Source organism: Galeopterus variegatus, unplaced genomic scaffold, assembly GCF_000696425.1.
Source record: "Galeopterus variegatus unplaced genomic scaffold, G_variegatus-3.0.2 Scaffold3522, whole genome shotgun sequence".
Taxonomy (NCBI): domain Eukaryota; kingdom Metazoa; phylum Chordata; class Mammalia; order Dermoptera; family Cynocephalidae; genus Galeopterus; species Galeopterus variegatus.
Genome location: NW_007729633.1, coordinates 3,672 through 13,676, shown reverse-complemented (window position 1 = coordinate 13,676; position 10,005 = coordinate 3,672).

Genomic DNA, 10,005 nt, shown 5'->3' with positions numbered 1-10,005 from the left:
GGCATTATCCAGACCTGATACAGAAGTCATTCCTGGAAGAAAATACTACTACTTCTGCCATTGAGAGGAGAGAATGCCTTCCCCATGGTTGCTCAGAAGATGGCAATGGGCAAATTATTAAAATCAGTGGCACTAGATAGTCTTGCATATGCATTAGGCATGATAGTCCCAAATGAGCCATTGGCATAACTCACAATTTGATTTTTTAAATGTTTCAATATAAACTACAGTTTTTCTAATTGAAATTTTGAATAAACATTTTATTTTGAAATAATTTTTAATTTACAGAAAAGTTGCAAAAATAGCCCAAAGAATTCCCATATACCCTTGTAGGGAAAATATAGGAAAATGGTCAGGGCCCCTCAGATGTTCAGAATCTTTCCAAGCATTTGATGTAAATATGCACATGTGCCCTGGGTTATGGACTTAAGTATAAAGGGTGAGTGGCTCTGATCCACAGGCCCTCTGCCCCTGGGATGCCCCTGGGGGGGCCATGGAGAGGCTGCTACTGCTGCTGGAGGCTGTTGCTGCAAGCTGTTTCTTCCAGTGCCCCCGGGACCCTCCGGGAGGCCACTGCCACTGCTGCGGTTGTTTCTGCTACTGCTGCTGTAATGCTGTTTCTACTGCTGAGGACTGATCTCGTGTCATCTGCCGATGGCTCCCAGTATCTTTCCCAATTACCTAGTGTGGACCTGTGTGTGAGGGGTCTGTGACCCAGTCTGTACAATGGTATGAAGTGTCTGAGCTATAGCCCTGACAATATAAATGGAAACTTAGTATAACTAAAATAATGAAATGTTCTGGCTTTAGTTATGAATTGCCTAGCCATACAATTGGCATAGCTATTGCTTCAACCCAGCAATTGGCATGGTCTGTAGCAAGACAACCCTATACCCAGCTTACCCTAATGTTAACATCTTTTATAACCACTTGTCAAAACTAGGACACTGTTGGTAGGAATGTAAAATAGTACACCATTATGGAAAACTGTATGGAGGTTCCTCAAAGAACTAAAAATAGAACTGCCATATGATCCAGCAATCATACTGCTGAGCATTTATCCAAAGGAAAGGAAATTAGGATACCAAAGAGATATCTGCACCCCATGTTTATTGCAGCCCTATTCATAACAGCCAAGATGTGGAACCAATGGATAAAGAAAATGTGGTATATATCTACATTAAAATACTACTCAGCCATGAAAAAGAATGAAATCCTGTTATTTGTGGCAACATGGATGAGCCCAGAAGACGTTATGTTAAGTGAAATATGTCAGGCACAGAAAGATAAATACCACACATTCTCCCTCACATGTGGGAACTATTTTTAAAAAGCCAAACTTTTAGAAGTAGAGAGTACAATTGTGGTTGCTAGAGGTTGGGAAGGGGATAGAGGAGGGGAGATAGTGAGAGGTTGGTTAATGAACACAAAATTATATCTAGATAGGAAAAATAGTGGTGTACAGTAGTGCTAGGCATCTACAGTTAACGGTAATTTATTTTATGTTTTCTAATGACTAAAAGAGAGGAATTCACATGTTCTCATTACAAAGAAATGATAAGTGCGGTGATATGATATGCCCTTTAGCGTGATTTGATCATCACACAGTGTATTCATGTATGGAAATGTTACTCTGTACCCCATAAATATGTACAGTCAATGTTTCAATTAAAAAATAAATTTTGTTAAGTTAAAAAAAAAACCTAGGAGGTTAATGTTGGTACAATATTATTAAGTAAACTATAGACTTTATGTGATTTTACTGGTTTTACAACTATAATCTTTTTCTGTTCCAGTATCTAATACTAGACACCACATTGCATTTAACCTAAAATTTTGGAGTAGATACTCTTAAGCATGAAATGGACAAATATGTAGTTAACAAATCATATTTTTATGATGTATTCCTTAATTTTGTCAGCAGACTGAAATGAAAATTGTATAACTAGATTATCTCACTTGATCTTGTGTTGTCTTCTCACCTGCCCTTAATTAGATTCCCACCTTTTGTCTATACACTTTTGGTTCTGCTTGTCCAAGAGGACCCAACAGGGTTCAACTGATTCAGGCCTTGGACTCAGTAGATACTCTCTGAATATTTGTTTGTTAATTAATTTATTCAAAAGAAAGATAATAGCTAGATTACTAACTCCTATAGCATATGAATCACCTGAAGTGTGGCCTAGAGTTATTCTTACTCATTAGCCTTATATTCACCAAAAAGTATCATATCAAATATTCTTTTAGTTTCATGCTATCCAAAATATTGTTACTCTGTAAACTCTTATAAATTAGGGTCTTGGGCCGGCCCGTGGCTCACTCAGGAGAGTGCGGTGCTGATAACACCAAGGCCCCGGGTTCGGATCCCATATAGGGATGGCCGGTTCGCTCACTGGCTGAGCGTGGTGCTGACAACACCAAGTCAAGGGTTAAGATCCCCTTACCGGTCATCTTTAAAAAAAAATAAAATAAATTAGGGTCTTACACTGTGTAGTGGATTGAATTGTCTCCCCCAAATTTAATGTGTTGGAGGCTTGGTCCCCACTGTGACAGTGTTAAGAGGGTGGGAAATACTATTATAGTAATTGAAAGGTGGGGCCTCGCAGAGGTGTTTGGATTGTGAGGACTATACCCTTGAGAATGAATTAATCCATTCTTGGAATAATGGGAGTGGTTCTGGTGGCTTTAAATGGAGAGTGAATGAGGAGGTTACTCTTTCTGCCCTGCCACTCTTGCCATTTGACACCCTAAACTGCTGTAGAGTCACCTCACCAGATGTGCTCCCTGGACTGTGGACCTCCCAGCCTCTGAAACTGTAAGCAATAAATATTGTTTTCTTACAAATTACCCAGTTCCAGGTATTTTGTTATAAGCAACAGAAATGGACTAATATGCACTGCTAGACTAAATCATTTTAGTTCTCCCAAATGGTAAAGGTAAATGGATCAAATAAACAATCCCAACCTTGTGAATGAGGCTCCTTGATCTCTTTCAGTAGCTTTATTGGACTGCATCTAAGGTGAGCTCTCTCTCATACACAAACCACCTCCAGGCTATGGGAAAACTTCATGTAGACTTTACCTAGGCAAATTTGAGAGTGCAGAACAATCATGAGGGAAACTCTCCTACTTTACCACCAAAGTAGTTGGTGAGCCAATCTCTCCACCTCTTGATTCCTCTGGACAGCAGTCGGACTGCAGTCATCATGACTCACCACTGCTGGGGTAAAATAATAAGCTGTCTCAGTAGACTTGTTGGAGACCCCTGCCAGTACAAATGAGCATCAGGAAAGAGATTACATACCCCCACTCCCTCCCTATTGGAGGACCTGAGGGGTCCAAATATTTTGTGATTATTTCTTTTACAAATCTGAGTTGAGTCTGGCACCTTATTTTGGTATAAAGCATCTACTTCATCATGATGTGTCAGCTAGAACTTGTCATTCAATATCTTGAGATATTTCCTTTTGAGGGAAGATAAAATCAAGGGCTGGAATTGAATTTGGCACATTATTTTATATTCTTTCTTGCTTCTCTGAATGATCTGAAACTCTTGCCATTTCTCTTTGCTTAATGATTTGGGGGGTGTGTAGGGAAAGGTGTTAATATGAATTTTTTTCTCTTTACAACTTTTCTATTATAATAACTGGTATTTATTTGGGGATGATATCTCCCAACTCTTCTATATTTTTTTGCTTCTGAAATGTAAAGGAAACAATAATCATTCAAGTAAACATCTAAGGGCTGATCTTGAACTGTGAGAACTGCTCTCTTGTGTGCCATTAATTTCAAATTTGGATTTCTCTTTACCTACTGTGTAATTGTTTCTCTGACAAGAATGATTACATCCCTTCATCAAGGAATTCATCTCTCACATGAAATGCCATCTTAGAAAAATGTTAATATCATCAATCTTTCCATGTAAGACTTCTGAGAGAAAATTTATTCATAGATGAAAGGATTTTTTTTGTTTTTATCAAAGAAAAAAGTGTCTAATTAGCAGATAAACACTTTGTTAAAAGAAGATGTGCTATAATGTATGGAAATTACTTACAGTTCAGAGAGGAGAAAAACCAATAAGTACATCAATTTTGTATTACTTCCCTCTACGATGTGGAAGTGTTAACAGCAAGAGAGCAAGCAAAGATTATTTATAAAACATTGCTATGAAGATAGATATAAAAGGCTGTAGCAGAGTTAGGTAGGACATAAAATTGAGTACTCTTGACCCATTTTATTTACACAGTCACATAAGAATTACCACTGAGTCAAAGCTACGATCCATCCAGCCCAGCATTTTATTAAAAATAGTAGCCCAAGTTCATAAAAACTGCTATGCTAGTGCTAGTCATAAAGTCTGAGAAGTTCAGGTATTATTATTGTGTAGTCCAACCCAGAAAATTGAGTTTATTGAGTGTCGAGTCAGATTCTGTAGGTCTTAAATTCATCCAACCTCACTTCATGTCTTTTTTTAATAGGGCCATGGTTGGGGTTGGGGTGAATCACTGTTTTTGTTTCTCATGGTATGTTTGGTAAAGATAAGGACTGTCATAATTTTGTATTATGCCAATTCAGCTGAAACTATGCTTCCCAGAATTCCCTTCCCTATGGTGGTTTCAGTTTAGAGTTGGCCATTAGGTAAATTTGCATGAAATTTGTAAGGGAGAAGCCACAGCCATTATGCTCTGAAGTTTGGTGCAGGGCCTCTGGCATTGCTACAACACGTGTTTGCCTATGTGCACGTGTGTGAGTGTGTGTGTAGGTGCACATGCATGTGTGTATGTTGGTACTGACATTCTGGCTCACCTTCACATAGGGCAGAATCCAGGTCCACAACTTCTCTAGTTCCCACGAGATCTCTTCCTTCAGCTTCTTCAGTTATTGGGCCAGTTACGTGCCACAACATGGCAAAAGTCACCAATTTTTTCTGCAGGTGGCCTGCATCACTGGGATTTGATGAGGTAAGTGACCGGTATAGGTTTCAGTTTGTCCTTGTGGTTTTTGTTTATCCTTGCTTTACCCTATTCCATGTCCATCTGTTCTCCCTCACTCTCTGACCTGCTGACTATAGTGACTTTAGGTTCACCATCACATGCAGAGGCAATAGTCTTTCACAGACTACCTCCCCAGCTCCATTTTTTTGTCCCTTATCAGGGATTTTTCTTTAATCCCTCAATAATTCATTCTCAGACCTTTATTTCCTCAGCTTCTCCCACAATTGTGTAAGTTCTGATACCCATAATAAATCCATTATTCTATGCCATTCATAGTGCTCTGCTTGCCTGATTGAACAGTAGTTGACATAATGCCTATTTATAGAAAGGACAATACCTTAGATATACTTCAGTGGGAAAACTCAAAACAAATAAAACAACGCCATGGTAAAAAATGTCCTTTGGATGTGGCAAAGAAGACAGAAAAGATGTGTGTTTAGCCTGGCAGCAGAGCTCAGGATGGCTTACAGGATAGCCTACACCAAGGAGTGCCAGAGAGCCTTGAGTATAGTAAGGAATTAAAAGGAATCTGGATGTCTCTTCTAGTCTACTCTGTGTATATCTGTATTCCCAGTGAAGTAAAATTAAAAAGAGAGCTAGGTCTCAAAATGGGTCTTTTTTCTTTACATATATTTTAAGTTCTTTAATAACAATTTCTACTCTCTACTCTCTTCACCAGATAGACTTAACAGCAGAATGCAAATGACAAACGAGTCAGCCAACTTGAAGATATATAAGTAGAAATTTTCTAACCTGAGGAACGTGGATAAAGAATATTGAAATAAAGGGAAAAGAGCCTCAGAGACCATATCAAAAGGTCTAAAATACATGTGATTAGAATCCCAGAAAAAAAAAAGACAATATTTTCCAAATTGGTGAAAGACATGAATTTACACATTCAAGAAGCTCAACAAACCCCAAGTGGGAAAAATACAAAGAAAACCAAACTGCTGTATAGTAAGAAACTTAGCTGGCCTTTGTTCTGGTTTTTTAAAAATGACCTCTAAATCCTGGGAATTTCTCAGAGTGATAACAATGTTTTTGTTATTCGTGATGGGCCCATGGGACCATACCTAAGTTTATGTTAATGAGATGGCTCAGGATGGGGGCTGGCCATACCATAAAGACCAACAATGTGATTTGAGGTGATATCAGCTCTACTTCTTGGCAGGGAGGAGGGGAGGCTAAAGATTGAGTTCAATCATGTGGTCAATGATTCAATCAATCATGCCCATGTAATGAAATGCCAGTAAAAACTCTGGGCACCAAGGCTCAGGTGAGCCTCCTCATTGGTACTTACACATCAATGTGTTTCAAAGATGATATGTTCTGAGGACACAGAAGCTTTGTTTGGGACTCTCCCAGACCTCACCCTGTGGGTCTCTTAATTGGCTGTTTCTGATCTATATTCTTTATAATAAAACTATAATGATAAGTATAGTGTTTTCCTGACTTCTGAGAGTCATTCCAGAAAATTATAGAACTTGAGGAGGTAGTGGGAACCCCTGAATTCGTAGCCAGTGGGTCAGAAGCACAGGTGACCTAGGAACCCTGGGGCTTGCAGCAGGTTTCTGAAGTAAGGGGAATCTTGGGAAGGGCTGTGCCCTTAACTTGCAAAATTAACCTAATCCCAGATAGTTGGCAGCAGAATTGCATTGCACACACCTAAGCACATTACCACATTGCAGAAGTATATTTTGAAAGCTGTCTGTCAGAGAAAAATGACACATAACATACAAGGGAACTATGATGTGAATGATTGATGACTTACCATCAGAAAAATAATGGAGAACAGAGGACAATGGAACAACATCTTTAAAGTTCTGGGGGAAACAAACAAACAAGCAGTAAACAAACAAACAAAAACCACCCACATTAACTCAGAATTCTGTATCCAGTGAAGATGATCCTCCCAGAATGAAGGTGAAAAATAAAACACATTTTTAGATTAAAAAAAAACTAAAAGATTATGTCACCAGTGGACCTGTACTATAAGAAATACAAGAGAAATTCTTCAGGCTACAGAGAAATAAAACCAGATGGAAATTCTTGTCTTTAGAGTGGAAAATAAAGAGTATTGGAAATTATAACATTGTATCATAGGGTTTATAACTATGTAGATACAATGCTTTTGACAACTACAGCAAAAAGAATGGGAGGGTGAGTAAATGAATGGACTCATATTTTGCAAGATTTCTACATTTTACATGAATTGATTTAATATTAATACAAGGTAGTGTATGAAAAGTTAAGATCATATATTGTAATTAAGGATTAATTAAGCAACGACTATAAAATAACACAAAGAGAAAAAATGAGAATGCACAATGTTTAGTTGCCTTCTATGTTTCGGTTCTTATGTCCTAGATAAACTTTTCTTTTTTGTTCTTAAGCAATAACAAAGTATTTTTTACTAATGATCCTTTTTGGAAGGGGTAAGGACTGATATTTTTTTAGCTTCTCTGCAAACTTTTTCTGCTGTCTCAGAGACAGTATTTTGTTCATCTTTCTCCTTTGTTCCTGAAAAAGAAGCACATTCTTTGCCTTCAGTTAGTCAGCAGTGACTGCTTATTTTCTCTGCAGGGTACTTATTTGTTTCAACTTCATTTCCTGTTTTCTTTCTCCCCAAGGTAATTGAATCACACTTTGATAAATACATTGTTGTTAAGGTTTACGAGAGGCAGTTACAATTATAGATGCTTTAAATTAATGCCTTTCATTATAATGAGTCAGAAAGTCAATGAATTGAAAAATTATTCTTTTCATAGATATTGAGCAGCATTAGTCAGTCAACATGTCCCTGCTGTGTGTGAAGTGCTCTCTGGATTCTGTGGGGAGTGATGATGGCTGTGTTTCCTGGAGAAGCATGCTGTATAAAGGAGAAATGGGATAAACACAAGCACGACAAATTTGCAACTGATTGGAAGGTAGGAAGCATGGGGGCAAATGAATAGGCTACTGGTCTGATTAAAGTAGGAAATCTTCACAGGCACCATTAGAGTTCTGAAAGGCTGGAGGGGTGTGGCTGGTGGAAAGCTGACAAAACTGCCTGAGTGGATGGAATAATATGGATATAAAATATAAATCAGCTAATAATATTTATTGAGTGCCTTTCATACTATATTCCAGCACTAGAAAATGAAAAATAAAGATATTTTTATAAACTAGCAGGGAGAGATTACATGTTTCATGGAAAAAAGATAACATATTGTAGTAATTCACAAATAGAAGCCAAGTAATGCAGTGAAAATGGACACCTAATTACAAAGGTAAAGCTGAATTAAGTGAAAGGAATTTAGGAGTGGGGTCAGGGCTGAAGCAACAGAGAAATGGAGAGATGGTCTATGATATGACTTGGAGATGAAGTCTGGGGCAAGGGGAATATGCTAGGAACAGGATGATCATGATAGGATGACAAAGAATATATTGCTGGTAGTAAAGATGATTTAAATAAAAATAATGCATAGCTTAGAAAACATTCTTGCTTAGTTAGATGGCTTGTTTGGGATATAATGATAAATTAGATCAATTACTTAGTAGACTTGGCTTTATAAATCATCAACTGTGAAATCTATACATCTACATGAATTTATCATGGCTATTTTTAATTGTATTGTGTGCTCTTGAGTTTTGCCACTGCACCTCCTTTTTGCCAAATGAAAAATACATTTCAAATCCAGTTCTTCTAGCCCTCTCTAAAGTGTTTGATCCTGTAGCAGTCTTCTTTTATCAATGTATACTGTCATGGCAGCAACTAATTTTTATCAATGTATACTGTCAGGGGAGCAACTAATTTTCTATGAAAAGAGAGAAAGCTCAAACTATCTATATTTCTAGATACATTTTACATATTCCAGAAGATCCATAATCAACTCTAATGCAACACATCCTGAATCAAATTCATCCTCCCAGTAATCATCTTCCTTTCCATCTTTCTTTTTTTTAAAATTTTTGGTGTCTGGCCAGTACAGGGATCTAACCCTGGACCTTGGTGTTATCTTTCCATCTTTCATATTTGTCAATGTCACCTCAATAAGCAGGTACGCTGAAAATACTAGTTCTTTTTTATTTTCTCTTTATCTCATATCAGCGTAGCCAGTCACCACATTTTGTCTTCCTACCTTTGAAATATGTCACTTCTGTCATTGTCCTAAATGCTTTATGCATTATATGATAGTGGAAAATAATACGAGGGTACTTCAAAATGTTTTTGGGAAAATGGAATTGAAAGATAATACAAATCTTTCCATGAACTTCTTGAAGACCCCTCATACTTAACATACGTGTAAGTTAGAAACCATAATCATCAAAAGATTGGTGAAATCACTATGCATAGAAGCTCTCTATGCATTATTTCCAGATATCCTTCCCTTGCACACTCAAATCAGACCACTTTCCTGAAATTTGTTACTTCCTTACTATTAAATTATTTTGGTTTTTATATATATATATATTTATAAAGAACATATGGTTTAATTTTTCTTGTCTTTAAACTTTATAAAAATGGTATTTTCTGCAGTTTCCTTTTTTCCTTAATGCTGTATACAGTTGTAGTCTAGTCATTTTCACTACTGAATAACATTTTGTTATGTTTGATATACCACAGTTAATTAATCTATTCTCCTGTTAATGGTCATTTTGATTGTTTTCGTGTTTTTGATTTTACGAACAGTGCTACTACGAACATTCCATTTTAGTGTATGTCTCTTAGTACCCATTTGTAAGAGTTTCTTCAAGATATATTCCTGGAAGTGAAAACACTTATTGCAAGTTATGTACTTGTTCAGACAAGATAGTGCCAGTGTTTCGGACTGATTTTACCAATATACACGCTTCCTAGCACTGTGTAAAAGTCCTGCTGTTTCATGTGATGGTTAGTTATATGTGTCAACTTGACTGGGCCATGGGGTGCCCAGATATTTGGTTACATTATTTCTGGGTGTGTCTGTAAGTATGTTTCTGGATGAGATTAGCATTTGTATCAGTAGACTGAATAAAACAAATTGCCCTGC